Genomic DNA, 21,862 nt, shown 5'->3' with positions numbered 1-21,862 from the left:
TCATATTCAATGATGATGTACCCTTACATCTCACCTGTATGCCATATCAGTGTCTCCACACTCCTTGATGAAGAGGACAACCAACCCACATGGCCTACAGCGACCTATGCTCGATAGAAGTTATCGTCCTTATTAACAGTCCATCATTTGGTCGTGAATAGTTTTAAGAACTAATCGATAAATCCTCTCTTTATTGAACCTAAATAGTCCTAAAGACTTTATCACAACAACGGAGTTCATTAGAAGATAAAAATTTGTGATGAAAATATCAAAAATATATTTTATTTATTAACAAATCAATTACAATACAAAGTTGCTCAACTGTCAACAGATTGACGATTGACTTTTGAAACATATTTTTCAACAACTCCCACTTGTCCTAAAGCCACTCGGCATAGTATTTAATACCCATCTTTGACTTGTGGTTGTCGAACTCCTTTATTGTCAGAGCTTTAATGAAGGGGTCGGTCAGGTTCTCTTTTTGTCAATCTTTTGAAGGTCGACGTCACCTCGATCCACAATCTCTCAGATCAGGTGGAAGCGGTGCAAAATATACTTCGTCTGCTGGTGTGCTTTGGGTTCCTTCGTCTGAGCAATGGTGCCAGTGCTGTCACAGTAAAGCATGACTAGACCATCGACGGAGGGTGCTACTCCAAGCTCGATGATGAATTTTCTCAGCTACACAGCTTCCTTCACAGCATCAGATGCTGCAAAGTACTCCACCTTACAAACAGAGTCTACCACAGTATACTGTTTGGAACTCTTCCAGCAGATGGCTCCACCATTCAGAGTGAAGATATAATCCGACATACTTCTGCTGTCATCTTGGTCAGATTGAAAGCTGGAGTCTGTGAACCCCACAAGTTTCAGATCTGACTCGCCATAAACCAACCATTGATCATTAGTATTTCTCAAATACTTAAGGATGGTTTTAACCACTTTTCAGTGATTTTCTCCATGATCAGATTGGTATCTACTTACTACTTCTAGTGAGTATTCCACATCTGGTCTTGTATATGTCATTGCATACATGATAGATCCCACGATCGAAGCATATGAGACTCTACTCATGTGCTCTCTCTCTTCAGGAGTTGTCGGACAATCCTTCTTAGAAAGAGAAATTTCATGGCCTATCGGTAGATAGCCCTTCTTGAAATTCTCCATGCTGAACCTCTTCGGCACAGTGTCTATGTATATGGATTGGGATAACCCAAGCATCCTTTTAGATCTATCCCTATAGATCTTCATCCCTAAGATGTAGGATGCTTCACCCAAGTCTTTCATGGAGAACTGCGATGACAACCAAACTTTTATTCTTTGTAGTGTGGGGATGTCATTTTTGATTAAGAGAATATTATCCACGTACAAGATAAGAAATACCACAACTGGACCATTTACCCATTTATAGATGCAGGGCTCTTCTTCGTTCTTAACGAAGTCATACGTTTTGATCACCTTATCAAAATGCATGTTCCAACTCCGAGAAGCTTGTTTCAATCCATAAATGGATCTCTGAAGCTTGCACACCTTGAACTCATCTGTGGATGTAAATCTCTCAGATTGTATCATATACACTTCTTCGGTCAGCTATCCATTCAGGAAAGCTGTCTTTACATCCATCTATCAGATCTCATAATCCAGATGGACAGCTATTGCAAGCATTATCCAAATAGATTTGAGCATTGCCATAGGGGAGAACATCTCGTTATAGTCAATACCATAATGTTGACGATACCCCTTGGCAACCAGATGGGCTTTATAGGTCTCCACCTTTCCATCTGTGCCCCTCTTCCTTTTGAAGATCCATTTACACCCAATGGGTTTAACCCCTTCAGGTGGGTCAACCAATGTCCATACATCGTTGACCTTCATGGACTCTATTTTGGATTTCATGACTTCAAGCCATTTCTTGAAATCAGATCTCTGCATTGCATCCATATAGGTGATCAGATCCTCATTGTTCTCATCGAGTTCGATGGGATCATCATTTTGGATCAAGAAACCATAGTATCTGTCTGGCTGACGCAGTATTCTATCGAATTGCTTTAATGGTGCAGGTACATTGGGCTCCGAATCTAATCTAATCAAATCCGACTCAGGTTCAGCTATTGGTGTCGATCCTTCTACCTGTTGAACTTCATCAAGTTCAACCTTAGAGGCAACGGTTCCTTCATCAAGGAACTTTTTTTCTAAAATGGTTGTCTTCAGGCTGACGAACACCTTTTGTTCATCAGTATGGTAGAAAAAATATCTTTTGGTATCTTTGGAGTACCCTATGAATGTGCATTTGTCAGATCTAGGTCCAAGTTTATCTGTAACTAACCATTTGACATAAATCGGGCCACCTCAGACCCTAAGGTGTGAAAGTGCTAGCTTACGCCCTATCCATATCTCATATGGAGTCTTAATTACAGTCTTTCTTGAAATCTTATTTAACAGATAACAGGTCGATTTGAGTGCATATCCCCAGAAGGATATCGGCAAGCTCGCAAAACCCATCATGTATCGGATCATGTCTAACAGAGTCTGATTTCTCCTTTCAGACACACCATTATGCTGTGGTGTTCTTGGAGGAGTCCATTGGGAGAGAATCCCATTCTCTCCTAGATATGTGAGAAACTCATCAAAAAGGTATTCTCCTCCTCAATCAGATCGAAGAGTTTTAATACTCTTCCCAGTTTATTTTTCTACTTCACTTCGAAATCGTTTTAACATTTCAAATGAATCCGACTTATATTTTATCAGATAAATTATCCATATCTGGATAGACATCTGTGAAAGTGATGAAGTAGAAATATCCATCTCTAGCATTTGTGCTCATGCACCCGCATACATCAGTATGTACTAGGCCCAAGAGTCAGTAGCTCTTTTACCTTTTTCAGTAAAAGGTGACTTGGTCATTTTATCAAGAAGACAGGACTCACAGGTTGGAAGTGATTTATAATCACTGACTTCGTGGATTCCCTCTTGAGTCAACCTATTTATCCTATTCTTGTTTATATGACCTAGCATACAGTGCCATAAGTAGATATCTGATACACTATCTAATCTAGGGTGCTTGCTTGTAGAATAGACTATGTTAACAGGTTGTGATAACATATACACACCATTGTTCAAATGTCTACAAAAAATAGTAACACCATTCATAATGATATTACAAACTTGTTTCTTTATTAAAATTTCATAATTATTTTTGGCCAGAAGGCCTATAAAAATAATATTTAAAAAGAAATTGAGACAGAAATGACAATCATTAAGAACAACGGTATGGGACTCAAATACTAGTTTCAAGATTTCTAATGCTAGAACTGGAACTGATCTTCCATTTTCAACGTTCAGGAATCTCTCATCTTGCTCGAATCTCCTACAAACCTGCAACCCCTGCAACGAATTGCAAATATGGTAAGGGCTACCGGTATCCAATACCCAGTCAGTTATATCACAAATAAAAAAATTGCAAAGAGTTATCATATAAATATCTTACCCAACAACAGCTTGCTTCATTCTCTGCCTGTTCAAGTCTAGGGAGGCAATGTACTGAGGACAGTTCCTCTTCCAGTGCCCCCGCTTCTTGCAAAAGAAGTATTCAGTTTGACTCTTATCGAGCTTGATCTTTCTAGTCTGGCCTTGCACTGATGTCCCAGTCTAAACTTGCACCTTCTTCACTTTCTTCTTCTTGTTCTTCTTCCCTTTCTTAAAGGGTCGAGAATTAGAAGACGAACCTCCCACTACGTTCACCGACTCCTTGTGGAGTTGGTGATCCTTCTCAAAGTTCTGAAGCAACCCCAGTAACCTGTGATAGTTTACTTCAGGTTTTGTCATTCTATAATGAGTGAGGAATGGGAGATAAGACTTGGGCAGCGAGTTCAGTATTGCATCTTTTTCAAGCTGCTCATACAAAAGAAAGCCGAGCTTGTTCAAACGCTCCATCAGCTTGATTATGTACAATACATGATCAGTGACAGGGGCACCATCCCGTATTTTGACGTTGAAGATGGCACAACTAGTCTTGTGCCTCTCTGCATCATCGGGTATGCCAAAGGCATCCTCCAACACTTGAAGCATGTCCTTTGGCTGAGCTATCTCAAATCTGCAACTGAACTCATTGCTCATGGCAGCAGCATGATGCAGTGCACTGTGGTCCGATCACTGAGCCACTTCTGGTAAGTGTCTCTGATTGTTCCACGTGCATTGGCAGCTGGCTCCTCAGGCACAGGATTCATTATCACATATAGGATCCGTTCATGCTCCAGGACTATCTTCAACTTTCAATACCAGCTACCGAAGTTGGATCCCACCAAATTTTTATTGTCCAACAATGATCAGAGCAATAGGAAAGTGGCCATATCTGTACAAAGAAAAATCATAACCTAATTAGTAATTGATTCATTAAACCTAAAGATTTGGACTTTAATTAAAAGGTTTCTCTTACTATTTTATTCGAATTGGTAGCCTCTACCTCCAATTCGAGGAATTACCCTAATTTCTTAGTGGGTACTAGAATCCACTTAGACTGCACACAAGCCCAACTTTGGTTAACCCATGTACATCTAAGGGTAGGTTCATAATCAATTATTTCTCTAAATAATTTTTAGTAATTTTAATTTTGTCCCAGTCCCTAATAGTAGGCTTTGGTCTCCATTGAAAAGGTCTGGTTAGGTCCAATCATTAACATGACCATACTTGGCCCGTCTAGCCAATGAATGATTAGGCCCAACTTTGGTTGGCTAACCTAACCACCATTTAGAAAGATGCAGTCAAGAAAGCATATTATGAATGACAATTCCATCAGCCGATAAGCACTAGGCCTTTGGGCCTCCAATGATTATCCAACTGATGGACCCATTATCATCCACTTAATGGGAGGCTATGATCTAGTTATCACCATAACTATTTTATTTTAAAGACCTAATAATTTTAAAAAATTTAATTGATTTAGAGGAGGAGGTCAGATGAACCAGCTTATCTTGATCCTTCCACTGGCTTCACCAAGTCAGCTTAAGGGAGACCATCAAAAGGGCTGGTCTAGGAGCACCTAAATCAGTCACACTGATTTACCTAGCTGACATGGGTTAGCTCGAATAGTCAAGTGATCTGATCAAAATATAATTTCACCAAGAGGCCAGGTAAGTTCGATCGGTGGGAGGATCTGCCAAAGCTTATCTTAGACACCATCAAAAATGACCAGGTAAGCGGACTGTCAATTAAAAATCATCAATCTGATTTATCTTAGACACCAATTGGTTTAATTAGTTTCGATTAGATCAACCTAACAGTTCATGCTAGACCGCTTAGACAAGAATCAAGTCCATTTGATTCTCGTTAAAGATATGGACTTGACCAACTACAACTATTGTAATTGATCTAAAGAATTCTTGACCTAATCTAAGACAACAATTGATTAGATTTAGTCAATTCTCTAATTAAGTCCATCTTTAATCTAACCTTAGGTCTAACCCAATTAATGGACCTAATTTCCACTAACCCATTAACCCAATGTATTATGGTTTGTGTCTTAGGTTCTTCAATTCACAATCCTAGAACCTAATCAAACAACTTCTTAATTTTCAATTAAGTTTTGGGCTGAGAGTTGGGGTTTGGCTTTTCGAAAATAATTTTCATGTTTGTAAAATATTTTTACAACATGGTTCTACCAACCAAGTTGCATGTTTGATTCATAATCAAAATGCAAGTGAAATAAGCATGAAACTACTTTAGATCTAATCTAAACAGGTTCATGTAATTGAAATAATTTTAACTTTAAACTGTGAAAATTTTCCAAAGAAATATATGATGGTTCTTTGCGTAAAAATTATTAACAAAGAGATTTCATTTTAGATTTAAACACCTTTTAAATATAATAAATAATAAATTTAATCTAGATCACATCTAACAAATTTATAATTAAAGATAGAGATCTACACGAACTAGGACAACCTTTGCATTGTAAGGGGTAAACCTTACAGTAGGACAACCTATAGTTCGTGATTGATCTAAAAATTTTAATTTCAGATTTAACAATCAGATTATAAATTAGATCTAATCTAAAAAATAATCTAAACATGTATAAATAATCATGTAATAAACAACCTAGGCTCTGATACTAATTGAAGGAACCAGATCTAGGATTTCAGGATTAGATCTTGAAACTTTTTCAAGATCAGACAGTGGAAGACTAAAATAAATCAAAATTTATCTTATAAAATTAGAGAATCTCTAGATCTAAGATCTTATTACATAATTATTATATGGTATTAAGTCAAAAATTAAAATATAAAGAGCAAGAACTACATATTGATCATATCAACATGTTTCAATACTACATCTAATGTATGTAAAATATAATAGATCAGATCTATTATATTACAAGTTAGATATTCTAACTTTACTGATTCGAGCTTGAGAATAATGTTGCAAGCCACACATGCATCTGACCTCTAGGAGTCATTCACACAAGCCCATGAATCACGATCAGAAGTCTTAGTCTAGAAAATCAGCATAGTATGCTAGTACTGTGCTGATCCTTCTTCGATGGTCAATCAGATGCCTCCTTCTTCTTAATTTGAACTATTCCAAAGATAAAAAGTAGGAGGAGTTTTAGATATGAGACACTCTCAGACAACTCATAGATAGAGGAAGGGAAGAGGTGAACACAGCAACCCTAGAAGAAGATCCTCTTCTTCTTCTCTTTGCTCTCACCTAGACACTTAGTTTTGTGTCTATTATATCTCCACGCCCCTATACTCTTTCTCCTTAATTTTTACACACCCCAAAGGGTTCTCAATTTTCTATAATTCAAAAAAATCTCAAGAAGAAATTCATCTTAAATAATGAGATATGAAGAATCCCTGTCTAGATCAAATACCTAGTCAAGAAAAATCCAAACAGGGCAAGACAAGTGGTGCCCAACTCTTGGACGCACCCTCCTTCTTTTCTATCATGGACCACCAACAAAGGGTGCACAATATGTGCCATAAAAGCCATGAAACTTTCAAAAAAATTTTGGGTAAAATCAGTGCCATAAGGAAAGAGTTTTGGTTTCCTAAAATTCTATCTCATAAAATTTGAAATCCAAACTAATTCCTACATTGACTTGGTCCACAACTACATTCCATATAAGAGAGAAAGAGTGGAAAGATTTGGATGTGTGTGAAGGTCTGGGAGAGAAGGTTTTATCGTACAAAATAAGAGAGAGTGGGCATGGGGGGCTAAGGTGGCGCAAGGTGGAATCCTAGTCCTACTAGGATTCAATCTATGACTTGTTCAAATTTGGTTTCTCAAACTAAATCAAACCAAAATCAAATCAATCTAATTAAAATAGGTCTTAACCCAATTAAAAATTTAATTTAATCAGATTAAATTAGATTTAAATCTAATTTAATTTTTTAATCAAATTAAAAATTAGGTTGACCCAAGTCATAATTGAACTAGGACTAGTTTTTCCTTGCACTTGGCTTATCCAATAAACCAATTGGACTTGATCCAATCAAGCCCAAACTAAATCTAATTAAATTATATTCAATTAGATTTAATTTTAACCTATTGGCTTAATCAAATTAAGCCAATTAGCAATCGAATTGCTAATCGATCCTCCTGCAACACTTGCACTAGGTTAAATATCAATCATATTTATCGTTTAACCCTAGAATGATTCTTAATCATAGATCAACCATCTGATCGGATCATGAACTTTAATGTGTATGACCTCATTGATCTGAATCTAAGCTGATAGTACAGGAATAAATTTTTATACCAATCGAAGTGATCATCTAGCAATGGTACCCAACGGTCGGATAGGTCGAATGTGTAGAACAACATCTTTAGAACCCATGTGGATATAGTTTTCATATAATTCATCTCCTTGGCCAAAATACTCATAGGATACCTCAGAGTTCAACTATCAACTCTGATCAAGTTGTTCATATTGTATTTCAAAATATCAAATCCATCTGATGGATTATCCTGGCCAAGATTTTGCTAAATTGAAATACAGCGACTCATTCTTCTCCAACTCTGAGAGTGGTCAATCCCATCTCGATCACACTCTGACTTCACAAGTACTTGACTGTGCCCAGAAGCCTTCCGTCATTGAATTAGAAATTTAGTTAGTCCAGTATCAAAGCACAGTGAGTTGCTTGTAAATCACTGAGACGATCTCAGGTCTAAGGGATACTTATACTAATATCCCATCAGAGATATTCTTGATAGTAGAATGCTCTGAAGTTGATCACGTTCAATGATGATGTATCCTTACATCTCATCTGTATGCCATACCAATGTCTCCACACTCCTTGGTTAAGAAGACAACCAACCCATATGGCCTACAGCGATCTATGCTTAATAGAAGCTGTCATCCTTATTAACAGCCCATCATTTGGTCATGAACAGTTTTAAGGACTAATCGATAAATCCTCTCTTTATTGAACCTAAATAGTCCTAAAGATTTTATCACAACAACGGAGTTCATTAGAAGATGAAAACTTGTGATAAAAATACCAAAAATATATTTTATTTATTAACAAATCAATTACAATACAAGGTTGCTCAACCGTCAACAGGTTAACGATTGGCTTTTGAGACATATTTCCCAACAGAGATGTCGCCTCCTCACAATTCCACATCCAAAACATGACAAAAAAAATACGAGATGCCCCTTCCCATATTTTTTTATGATAAATCACTTCTCCAACTAATCTCTCACAAAAAACATCCTTAAAATGTTGCATATATAAGGAGAAAAAAATAAGTTGGCATGGAGAGATTGATTTAGATAAGAACAGACTCTTTTGATAAGGAATATTTTGAAATCTAATTTTAAAATCTTTCTTTTATCAAAACTAAATTAGATTTGGGTATAAGATAGAGATAGAGAAGAACTTTTTAACATAAAAAAATCTCATACAAAAACTATTTGTGCGTGGAGATAGATGGTGTGCAAAGTGGGTTGGTGCAATGGAGAAGAGTCCAATCCTATATGGACTCTTTATTTCCTTATTTGAATCCAAACCAAATCACATCTAGTTTAGTCCAAATAAAATAAATAAAATCTAATCTAATTAAGTTCATAAATTTTTAATCAAATTCTAATCAAATTAAAAATTGATTGAACCAAAGTCCTAATCAAATCAGGGATAATTCTCCCATAGCGATTAGGTTATCTCATAACCTAATCGGGTCAAAACTAATTGAATCCAATTCAATTAGATTTTATTTAATCCTCTTTGCTCAATCAAATTGAGCTAATCAATAATCTAATTACTAATTAATCCTCTATTAATTTATTAACACTTACTGAATAAATTTATTATAATTTTTGCATAAGATTAATCATCAATCGAAATGACGATTAAGTCCTTGAATGATTCTCAATCGTTGATCAACCACATGATCAGTCAGAAATTTTTTTTGAGTGTGACCCCATAGATTTGAACCCAAGTTGATAGTATAAGAATAACTTTCTAAATCAATCGATATAACCATCTAGCAATGGTGACCCGACATCCGGATAGATCGAATGAAGGTGAAACAATATTTAAGAACCTATTGGCGTATGGTTATCGTATAATTCATCCCTTTAATTCTAATGCTCAAGGATGATCAAAGATTTAACTATCAATCCTAGATAAGTCATTCATATTGTATTTCAATCTTTTTTAAATCTATCACATGGATTATCCAGACTCGGATTTTGCAAAATTGAAATACATTGATACTTTAACTCCTGCTAATTTGGAGGGGTCAATCCCATCTTGACTCACGCACCCACTTAACAAGTACTTGACTGCACTCAAAAATCTTTCATCACTGAATTAGAAACTCAGTTAGTCTAGCATCAAAGTACAGTGAGTTGCTTGCAAGTCATCATGGTGATCTCAAGTCGGAGGGAGACTTTTATCCATACCCTTCGTGAGCTATCCTTGACAGCAGAATGCTCCACAGTTGGTCATATTCACTGATGATGTACTCCTACATCTCACCTGCATGTCATACCAGTATCTCCACACCATTTGATTACGATGACAACCAACGTATATGGTACACAATGACCTACACTTGATATCACTATCGTCCTAGTAATAGCATATCGTTTGGTCGCAAACCAATTTAAGGACTACACGATAAATTTTTTTTTATCGATCAAAGTAGTCTTAAGGATTTTATCACAACATAGGAGTTCATTAGAAGATATAATCTTGTGATAAAAAATATCAAATAATTTTTATTATTTATTAATTTATATATATTTATAATTAGCACAATCGTTAAATGATTGATTTTAGGATACAATTTCCAACATCTCCCACTCGGACTAAAGCCAATCAGTATAGTATCATATACCTATCTTCGATTTATCATCTCAGAAATCCTAAATACTAAAGCTTTAGTAAATGGATTGGTCAAGTTCTCCTTTCCGTCAATCTTCTAAAGGTTGACGTCACCTTAGCAGATTTTTCAAATAAGGTGATAGCGATGTAAAATGCCTAGCAAGATAATGGACATCGACTCCTTGGTATGAGCTATATGGCTTCAGTGCTGTACAATACAGCAAGACTATCATCGAAGGGTGTCACTCCTAGCTTGCCAGTGAACCTGTACAATCACATAGCTTCCTTGCAAGCATCGAATGCTGCAATGCGTTCTGCCTCACAATTTGAATTTGGCTATATTGCTCTGCTTGGAACTTTTTCAGTAGATTGCTCCATTATTTAGGATAAAGATATATTCTGATACATTCTTGCTATTATTATATCCAACTAAAAATTCAAATCAAATTTCATAAGTTTTAAATCAAATTCTCCATAATCGAGTTACCAGTCCTTAGTATTTCTCAAATACTGAAGGATGACCTTCCAGTGATTCTCACCCGAATCTTGCAAGTACCCACTCACTACCCTAGTGAGTATACCATATCCAGTCTCATACATGGTGTATATGATAGAATAAATTTTACTCATAAATATTCTATGTACATTGGACCGAGAAAACTCAAACAGTCTCTTAGATCTATCTCTATGATCTTCATTCCTAGGATGAGGGATGATTTTTTCAAAGTTCTTTGTGGAGAATAATAATAACAGTAAAACCTTTATTCTTTATAATATAAAAAATATTATTTTTTATTAAAAAAATATTATTTACATACAAAATAAGAAATACACTCATAGAACTATTAACCATTTGTATTTGTAGAATTTTTTTTCATTCTCAACGAAGCCATGTATTTTTATTACTTATCAAAATACATGTTCCAACTCTGAAATATTTAGCATTGCCACAGGAGAAAATTATCTCATTATGGTCAATACCATAATGTTGATAATATTCTTAGGCAACCAAATGAGCTTTGTAGGTCTCCACCTTCTCGTCTGCACTACTCTAATCTTATTGGAGATCCACTTATACTCTATGGGTTTTACCCCTTTGAGTGGATCAACAAGTATCCATACACCGTTGACCTTCATGGACCGTTGACCTTCATGGACTCCATTTTGGGCTTTATGGCTCCAAGCTACTAAATGGAGTCGATCTTCTGCATGGTATCCATGTAGGCGATCAGATCCTTATTGTTCTCATCGAGTTCAACAAGATCACATTCGAAAACTAAAAATTGAAGTATCTATCCGACGGATGCGATACTCTATCGGATCTCCTTAATGGTGCTTTTTCAATAGGTTCCAGATTTGATATAATCAAATTCAGTTCTATGGATTCACTAGATTGCGTTGGTTCTTCTACCTGTCAAATTTCATAAGTTCTACATTAAAGGCATCAGTTCCTTCACCAAGGTACTCTTTTTCTAAAAAGAATGCCGAACAACTTTTGTTCTTTAGCAAGGTAGAAGTTATATCCCTTAGATTCTTTGAGGTTATCCTACAAAATAATACATATAAGATTGGGATCCAAGCTAATCGGTCTGCAAATGCTCAATATAAACTGAACACTCTCAAACCCTAAGGTAAGAATATATCAGCTTACGCCTAGTCCATATCTCATATGGAGTCTCTGCGACTGATTAATTTGGAATCCAGTTCAGAATATGATAAGTAGTCTCAAGAGCATAACTTTAAGAGGAGACTGACAGACTTGTAAACCCTATTATGGATCGAACTATGTCTAATAAAGTCGATTTGAATAAAAGAAAATCCTATTCTCTTTTAGATATGTCAAAAACTCATCAAAAAAATATTCTCCTCCTTGGTCTGACCAAAGAATTTCAATACTCTTCTTAATTTATTTCTCTATCTTATTATGAAATTATTTATACATTTCAAATAATCTAAATTTATGATAAACATATTCATAAATTCAATACATCAGTATGTATCAGATTTAGATCATCTTTGGCTCGTTCATCTTGTTTCAGTAAAAGATGACTTGATCATCTTACTAAAGAGATAGGATTGACAGATTGACAATGATTTACAATCATTGACTTTGAGAATTATCCTGTTGATCCTATTCTTGCTTAATGACTGAGCCTAAACTACCAAAGATAGACTTCTAAGACATAATCTACTTTAGGAGTTTGATTGTTATGTACTATACACTAATAGGTTGTGGTTATTCATAAATGCTATTTCTCAGTTGTCCATATGATTTTGACATCATTCATAATGATATCACAAAAATCATTAGACAATAGTGATAATCACTAAAATGATATTGGTAAAATTAAAAATAAGCTTGATGATTCCTAAAATCAGGATTGGAACATGACTTCCATCTTTAACATTTAGGAACCTCTTGCTGTTTCCAATCTTTCTACTAATCTGAAGTCATTGCAACAATTTGCATGGACTTTTGATATCCAATACCGAGGCAGTAGTGTCATAGATAGAGAAATCATAAGGTGTTATCATATAAGTATCTTATCCAGCAATTCTTTGCTGATTTCTCTTTCTTAACCTGTTCGGATCAAGAGACTTTGCTAGACTAGGTTAACCTTAGACTCTTTCATCAGTTTGAACTCATTAGCTTAAGCATGACTCTTTTACATCTTTTTTTTTCTCAAAGAATTATTATTCCACTGAAGATACATCTTCAGAGGTGCAAAAAAAACTCCTTCAATATTTGAAGAATTTTTTTTCACTGAGCATCATTGAATTTACAACTAAATTCGTGTTCTTCACTGCTCTCAATAACACCACATGGTGATTTGATCATTTGGCCACTTCTGATAAGTACCTTTGATCGCATCACGTGTGTTGGATGTGGGAATATCAGGTGCTAGATCCATAATCATATATAGAATCTATTCGTGCTGTAGAACTATTTAAAACTTTCGATACCATCTATCGAAGTTGGATCCTATAAATAAGTTACTGTCAAATAGTGAATGGAGCAACGTACATCTAGCCATAACTGAAAGAAAAAACTTAAGACCTCTATGTTTATGAATTGATTAAGCCTAAAGACTTAGACTTTAGTCTAAAAGTTCTCCCACTATTTTGATCGAATTGATAGTCTCTACCTCCAATCTAAGAAATTATCCTAATTCCTTAGCAGGCACTAGAATCTATACAGACTGCACACAAGCCCGATTTTGGCCGGCTCACCTATGTACATCTATGGATAGATTTTTAATCAATTATTTTTTAAAATAATTTTTAATAATTTATTTTTCTCTAAGTAACTTTTTAGTTGACTTTGATCTTTTTTGCAAGTCCTGGTTAGGTCCAACCATTAACATGATCATACTCAAGAATTTAACTACCAAATGATCAAGCTTGATTTTGGCCGGCTAACTTGACGACTCGCCAGAGAGACTCGATTGAGTCATCATATTATGAATAATAATTTCAATAGCAGATGAGCACCAGACCTTTGGGCCTCCAATGATCATCACACTAATGGATCCATTATCACCCAACTTAATAGAAAATTATGATCTAGTTATCCCCATAACTAGTTCATTTTATGGACCTAATAATTTAAAAAATTTAATTTATGAGTTAAGAGAAGAGAAGAGATCAATCAGTAAACCATAATCCTCCCACTAACTTCATCAAGTCATTGAATTGGATTAGGATCATGCTCATTGAAATGGTACCTAGATCAGTCACACTGATCAACCTTAATATCATGGGTCAACTCGAATCACTTAGTGGTCTCATCAAGATATAATCTACTAAATTGGCCAGATAAGTGAAATCGATGGGAGGGTCTACCAAGCTTGCCTTAGACACCATCGAAATGATCAAGTAAGCCACTCTCAATTAAAAACCATCAATCGAAATGCTAGACTTACTTTAAATATCAATTGATTAATTAGTTTCGATTTAACCAATCTAATGATTCGGATTCAACCACTGAGCCATAATCAAGGTCCATTTGGTCTAATCAAAGATATAGACTTGACCATCTACAACTATTATATTGATTCTAGAGAAATCTTGATTTAATCTAATTCAATATTTAGTTAGATTTAATCAATTTCTCTAGTTAGTCCATTAACTCTTTGATTCTAACCTTAGGTCTAATCTAATTAAGAGGATCTTATTTGAGCTAACCCATGCCCTCATGTTTTACGTAATGTTATTAGATCTTTAATTTATAATTCTAAATCTAATTGATTCTACACTTAATTCTCAATTAACTTTCAGCATTAACATAGGTTTAGGTTTAGGTTTGAAATAATTTCAATATTTTTATTTTGTAAATAATTTACAACAAATATTATGCAAAAATTTTCTATTCTAAAACTGGATCGACTCAATTATCATTGAGCCGGCTACATAAAAAGACTGGGTCAACTTAATTCAAAATTGAGTCAGCTCAGTAATTGTGCGAGCACAATTCAAAGAGTTTTAGATCTGAAATTTTTTGCATACTACTAAAATAAAATCAATCATAATACTTTTAGATCATATCTAAAACTTTTATGATTTGAAATTTTATTTTTTCATGATAAAATAATTTTAATCATATAGATAGATACTTTATTTTTCATACAACTTTGTATCACATACAACAAACCTAAGGTTTCAAGATCTAGAATTTTATAGAAAAATAAATTCTTCCTTTCGTATTCTTCTTCATGGGATCTAATCATATGACACCCCTACATGCTATAAGAGCACCGCATTGAATGGAAAGAGAGGACCTTTAAACTCTTTTTGCTCCTATGACTGGATGGCCTAACGATCAACCAAATCTAAGTACTTGCTAATCGGATCATCTAATCTAATCACATATCATATATGCATGAATTTAGATCTAATCTAAATTACATCAGATCTGATTATAATTTTAGATCACATCTAAATCAGATCATAAGCATCATATACAATACATAAAATTAGATTTTATCAACGATCAACACAAACTAGGATAACCTTTTCACTGAAAGGGGTAAACCTTACAGCAGGATAACCTTATGTCAGTTTGTGCGATCAATCATTAATTAAATTTAGATCAAAATATTATATATCAGATCTAAATAAAATTTAAATTTAAATTTAATATGCACATAAATCATGTCATAATGAACCTAGGCTCTGATACCACTGTTGGTGAACGTAGGCGATTTATGCATGTATTTCAAAATTTTTTTGAAAAAATTATAGCAGAAGATAATTAGATTAATCAAATTAATCTAACATGCATATGATCTAATCATCAAATTAACTTACTCTAAGATCTATGACATGATATGTTGCATATAAAATTTAAAAAATACTGAAGATAAAATTAGCATGCATGTATATGAGTAGTAGATCATATCTACTTCTAATTTGAGTTCAGAATTCAATATCTTTGTGTGAGTTGATGATCACCACTACTGAAAGATATGGTGAAGGAGATCCTTGCTAGTTGCTTATAGTCGCATATGTGTTCGACCTCCATGGGAAGTCCACTCGAAGCTCCAATCTGATCGATCTTCTCGAGAGTGCTAGCTCGCGCGAAGACCTTCTTCTGGCTGATCTAGATCTTTTCTTCAAATCTCTAAGATTTTTTCAGAGATTAAAGATGAACTTCTGAAGGAAATGATGATGTAGAAGAAAAAAAGAAAAGAAATAATTTTCTCTCATATTTTTCTCTTTCCCAAACCTTGAGGACCAAAATCTAGAATTCAGCTTTTGCGCTAACCCAAAGATAGAGGACCCTCCTTCTCTTTTACACACCATGGAACCATGCCCCAAAACCTCCTCACATAGAGAACTCTTTTTCTACTATCTTACACACACAAAAGAAACAAATAAAGTTCTTTTTATAGGTGTGTAATAAGGTTGGGATAAGGAGTCTTAGAAATCTTGGACTCTTCCAAGAGATGTCGTCTCCTCATAATTCCACATCCAAAACACATCAAAAAAATATGGGATGCCCCTTCCCATATTATTTTATGGTAAATCAGTTCTCCAACTAATCTCTTATGAAAAACCTCCTCAAAATATCATACATATAAAGAGAAAAAAATAAGTTGGCATGGAGAGGTTGATTTGGATAAGAACAAACTCTCTTAATAAAGAATATTTTGAAATTCAATTTTAAAACCTTTTTTTTATCAAAACCAAATCAGATTTGGATATGAGATAAAGAGAGAAGAACTCTTTGGTGTGAAAAAATCTAATCTAAAAACTATTTATGCATGGAGATAGATGGCATCCAATGTGGGTTGGCGCAAGGGATAAGAGTCCAATCCTATATAGACACTTTATTTTCTTATTTGAATCCAAATCAAATCACCTCTGGTTTAGACCAAATAAAATGGATGAAACTTAATCTAATCAGGTTTATAAATCTTTAATCAAATCTTAATCAAATTAAAAATTGATTAAACTAAAGTCCTAATCAAATCAGGGATAATTCTCCCTTAGCGATTAGGTCATCTCATAACATAATCGAGTCAAACCTAATTGAATCCAATTCAATTAGATTTTATGTAATCCTCTTCACTCAATCAAATTGAGCTAATCAGTAATTTAATTATTAATTAATCTTTCATTAATTCACTAACACTTAGTAAATAAATTTATTACAACTTTTGCATAAGATTAATTATCAATCAAATTGATGATTAAGCCCTTGAATGATTCACAATCATTGATCAACAACATGATCAGTCAGAAACTTCTTTTGAGTGTGATCCCATAGGTTTGAATTCAAATCGATAGCATAGGAATAACTTTCTAAACCAATCGATATAACCATCTAGCAATGGTGACCCGATATCCGAATAGGTCGAATGAAGGCGAAGAAACATTCAAGAACCTATTGACGTATGATTACTGTATAATTCATCCTTTTGATCCTAATGCTCAAAGATGACCAAAGATTTAACTATCAATCCTAGATAAGTCATCAACATTATGTTTTAATCTTTTTCAAATCCATCACATGGATTATCCAGATCCAGATTTTGCTAAATTGAAATACATTGATATATTAACTCCTACTAATTTGGAGCGGTCAATCTCATCTTAACTCACACACCGACTTAATAAGTACTTAACTGTACCCAAAATTCTTTCATCACTGAATTAGAAACTCAGTTAGTCCAACATCAAAGTACAGTGAGTTGCTTGCAAGTCATCATAGTGATCTCAGATTGGAGGGATACTTATACTCATACCCTTCGCGAGCTATTCTTGACAGCAGAGTGCTCCGTAGTTGGTCATATTTAGCGATGATGTGCTCCTACATCTCACCTGTATGCCATATCAGTATCTCCATACTATTTGGTTACGAGGACAATCAACGTATATGGCACACAATGACCTACACTTGATATCACTATCATCCTGATAATAGCATATCGTTTAGTCAAGAACCAATTTAAGGACTACACGACAAATCTTCTTTTATTGATCAAAGTAGTCCTAAGAACTTCATCATAACATAGGAGTTCGTTAGAAGATGTAATCTTGTGATAAAAAATACTAAATAACTTTTATTATTTATCAATTCATGTATATTTATAATTAGCACGATCATCAAATGATTGGCTTTAGGACATAATTCCTAATATGTCAGGCTTGAACCTTTTGTATAGGTATATATACAATGTAATTAGGTCAAGAAAAAATACAGTGAATGAAAATAGCTCTTACTTCTAAAAACCTTAGCCGCCTTTACTCTCTTCTCTCTTTCTTCTTCTCTCGCACATCGTAGGACATCCCTGATCTCAAGGTTCTTTGGTTCACTGATTAATCTCAGGTGTCTTTACATGATCCAATTTTCATAATAATTGATATCAAAGTCAAGTTCGTGGGGAAGGAAGGAATCAAGCTGGAAGAAAGAAGATCTTCAAAGACTGAAGTTTCAGTAATCCTCAATCAAGGTACTTCTCAGACCTATCTTGGATTTTGTGTTGTGCTGGTGGTGTGGATCCAGCCATGGGGAGCAATATCAAGGTCGATTTTGAGAAGTTTGACAGGAAGGGGAGTTTCTCCATGTGGAAGATTTGAGTAAAAGATCTCCTAGTCCAGCATGAATTGGATCTGACATTGGAGGAGAGGCCAGACAGGTTGTCGGATCAGCAATGGATGTCTCTTAAGAAGAGGGTGTTGTGCTCTGATACCATTTGTTAGGGGAGAAAAAAGAAAGAAAGAGAGAAAAAAATACCACAAACAAAGATAGGTAATATGGATTGGCCTCAAGCCTACCTCCATGGGGCGTGCAAGCTTCATCATGAGAGAAACAAAAATAAAGAATATAAAAAGAACTCATCACTCGACCCTTGTACAAGAGTCTCTTAATAAGAAGCTTCAAACTTCTCATAAAAGCACTCTAAAATCTCTTAAAAAATTTATCTGTATGATCAGGATATCACCAGCTATCCAACGTAATAAACAGCTCGTCAATCGGAGCTATATAAGCTTCAAAATGGCCAAAACAGTATTACACTAGGATACCATGTCCAAAATAAATCCTAGATCAATTCTAGACCATCCGATCATGATCATCTCGAATCAGAGCCATTCGATCATGCAGAATCAATGCTTCCCATCTTCTGATCAAACTCAAGATGAGTCCCAACCATCCGATCCAGACCAACGCTGCTTTCGACCATCAAATCATGCTCAATCACTGCTGCCATTTGATCTTCGCCAATGCGAGTGATGGCTATTGGATCGTGCCTTCTCCTCAGCTGTCGGATCACAATCGGTCCACTTGCCTGACTATGAGTGATGATAAAGCACGATCCATCATGGATCATGATATCTAGCAGGCTTGGGCGCCCATGCTCGCGGGCCACGCATGTGCCTGGGCCATTCCAGCACTCTGTCAAGCTTGGCCCATGCCACCACCAGCCTGCACCAGCCTATGGGCCATACCATCTGGTTTTAGCCTTCTTTCGCATGTATCTCCTTCGTCTGGACTCTGTTTGGATTATTCTTGGGCTCGTTAGATTTCGTTCATCATCCTGGATCTCGTTCTAAGATTATTGTGGATCGAATCTCAAAGAATTTTTCTCAACAGAGGACATTTTCCGCCATCAGGGGATGCTTGGCTGACTCGGCCCTATATTTGATGTTGGAAGAGAAGACTTCAAAGGGGCTTTGGTCAAAATTGCACACCCTATACATGGAGAAAAACATATGCAATGAGCTGATATCAAAGAAGCAGCTCTACAGCCTTTGGATGTAGGAAGGCAGGGATGTACTCATTCATATCTAGAGATTCGATTAAATCAACAATGAGCTATTGAATATTGGGGTGAAGTTAGAAGAGGAGGACCGATTATTGCTATTGCTATGCTCGTTGCCCTTGTCTTTTGATCCCTTGATGATGACACTGCTTTACAAGAAGGAGACTTTATACTATAAAGAACATTGTCTCATTGCTTCGATCCAATGAGTAGAGGGAGAGATTGACCAAGGAAGATATTCTCCAGAAGGGTTTAGCCGTAGAGGAGAGATCAGGAAGAGGATGGGACAAAAGCAAGTCAAGGGGACGGTCAAAGTCCAAGAAGGAAAGAAGGAAGTTAAATGCTTCAAATGCAATGAGATCAGTCATTTCAAGTGGGACTGTCCACTTTAGAAGAAGCAGAAAGAAAAGGCAGCAGCTGATTCACTGAGTATGGTGGCTGATCGTGAGGTGGAGGATGACCTTCTGGTTGTGTCAGATAGTTACAGGAGTGGCATAGAGGTATGGACATTAGACTCAGCCTATTCACATCATTACATCCCAAATAAGTCTTGGTTCACCACATACACTAAGACAAATGAGGGGTGCATGACAATAGGAGATGACCACCCGTGCAAGATTGCTAGCATAAGAATAGTTCAGGTGTGAATGCTTGATGGGATGGTGTGGACCCTTACTAATGTGAAACACATTCTAAAATTAAAGAAGAACTTGATGTCATTTGGCTATCTGGAGAGAAATGGCAATAGCTTTAGTAGTCATGCCAGGAGTGGAGTACTGAATATCTCCAACAGGGCCATGGTGGTAATGAGAAGAAGAAGCCTAAAGAATAACCTTTATAGGTTGGAAGGTTCAGTTGTGACCATAGATTCCAATATGATGGCTGCGGCACAGGCACAGGATCAGTAAGACCTGCATCGATTATGGCACTACCACCTGAGCCATATGGGAGATCGAGGGATGCAAGAACTGAGCAGACATGGGATGATTCTAGACACAGAGGGCAGAGTTTTAGAGGTTTGTGATCCATACCAGATGGGCAAATAGGAGAGGATTTAGTTTGCCATCAGTACAGTTAGGAGTGTTGCACCATTGGAGCTTATTCACATGGATGTATAAGGACCAGCACTTATCTTGGCCAGGAATGGGGCCAGGTACTTCTTGACACTGATTGATGACTTTTCAAGAAAGGTGTGGGTCTACTTCTTGAGGAAAAAGTTAGATGTCTTTTTCAAGTTTAAGGTGACGAAGGTCAAGGTGGAGAAGGAGCAAGGGTGCAGTGTCAAGTGCTTGAGATCAGATAATGGTGGAGAGTTCACCAGTAGGAAGTTCCAAGTGTTTTATGAGGAGTATGACATCCAAAGGCATTTCACAATGAAGGAAACTCCACAGCAAAATGAGGTGGCCAAAAGGATGAACAGGACTCTTCTAGAGAAAGCAAGATGCATGAGGCTGCAAGCAGGACTTTTCAAGGCATTTTGGATGGATATAGTTGATGTATCATGCTGCCTGGTGAATCAGTCACCTCATACCAGACTAGATGGAGGGATTTCTGAGGAGCAGTGGTCTAGAAAAAAGGTGGAGTTGGACCACCTTAGGGTGTTTGGGTGCATGGCCTATGTGCACATTGCTGCAGGTGAGTAAAGCAAATTGGATGCCAGGTCGAAGAAGATGGTGTTCCTGAGCTATCCACGAGGTGTGAAGGAATACTGACTATGGGATCCCTTGGAGAAGAAATCCATCATCAGTAGAGATGTTGTCTTTGATGAGAGCTCGATTCTCCAAAGGTAAGAAGATATTAAAGAACAGCAAGAGCAGCAGGAGATCCAACCGAGCAACGGTGGATAGCTAACCTCCTATATTATTTTGTCTTTTGCAGCTGCACCTGAAGGACTTGGTATTCAGATGAAGCACTCACTAAAGGTGTCTCCACAAGTGGAGAGGGCTGAGCTAGGAGGTAGAATGCAAGAGGGTCAACAGGATCAGGTTGGACCCAGGACGAATATCGGGGTTGCACTACACAAGCCCAAAAGGAACGTACAGCAACCAGAATTGTATGGCTTTGAGGAGTCTATTTCTTATGCTCTGGTGACTACAAATAGGGACCTATTACCTATAAGGAGGTAGTGGAGAGCCATGACAGAGATAGGTGGGTTCAGGCAATGTCCGAGGAGATGCAGTCACTCCATGAGAATCAGACATGGTGGTTGGAGCAACTGCCATAGGGGAAGAGACCCATTGGATGCAAATGGATCTTTCAATGCAAGGAGGG

Source organism: Elaeis guineensis, chromosome 8 (assembly GCF_000442705.2).
Source record: "Elaeis guineensis isolate ETL-2024a chromosome 8, EG11, whole genome shotgun sequence".
In the NCBI taxonomy this organism is placed as follows: domain Eukaryota; kingdom Viridiplantae; phylum Streptophyta; class Magnoliopsida; order Arecales; family Arecaceae; genus Elaeis; species Elaeis guineensis.
This window is presented reverse-complemented; position numbering follows the sequence as displayed.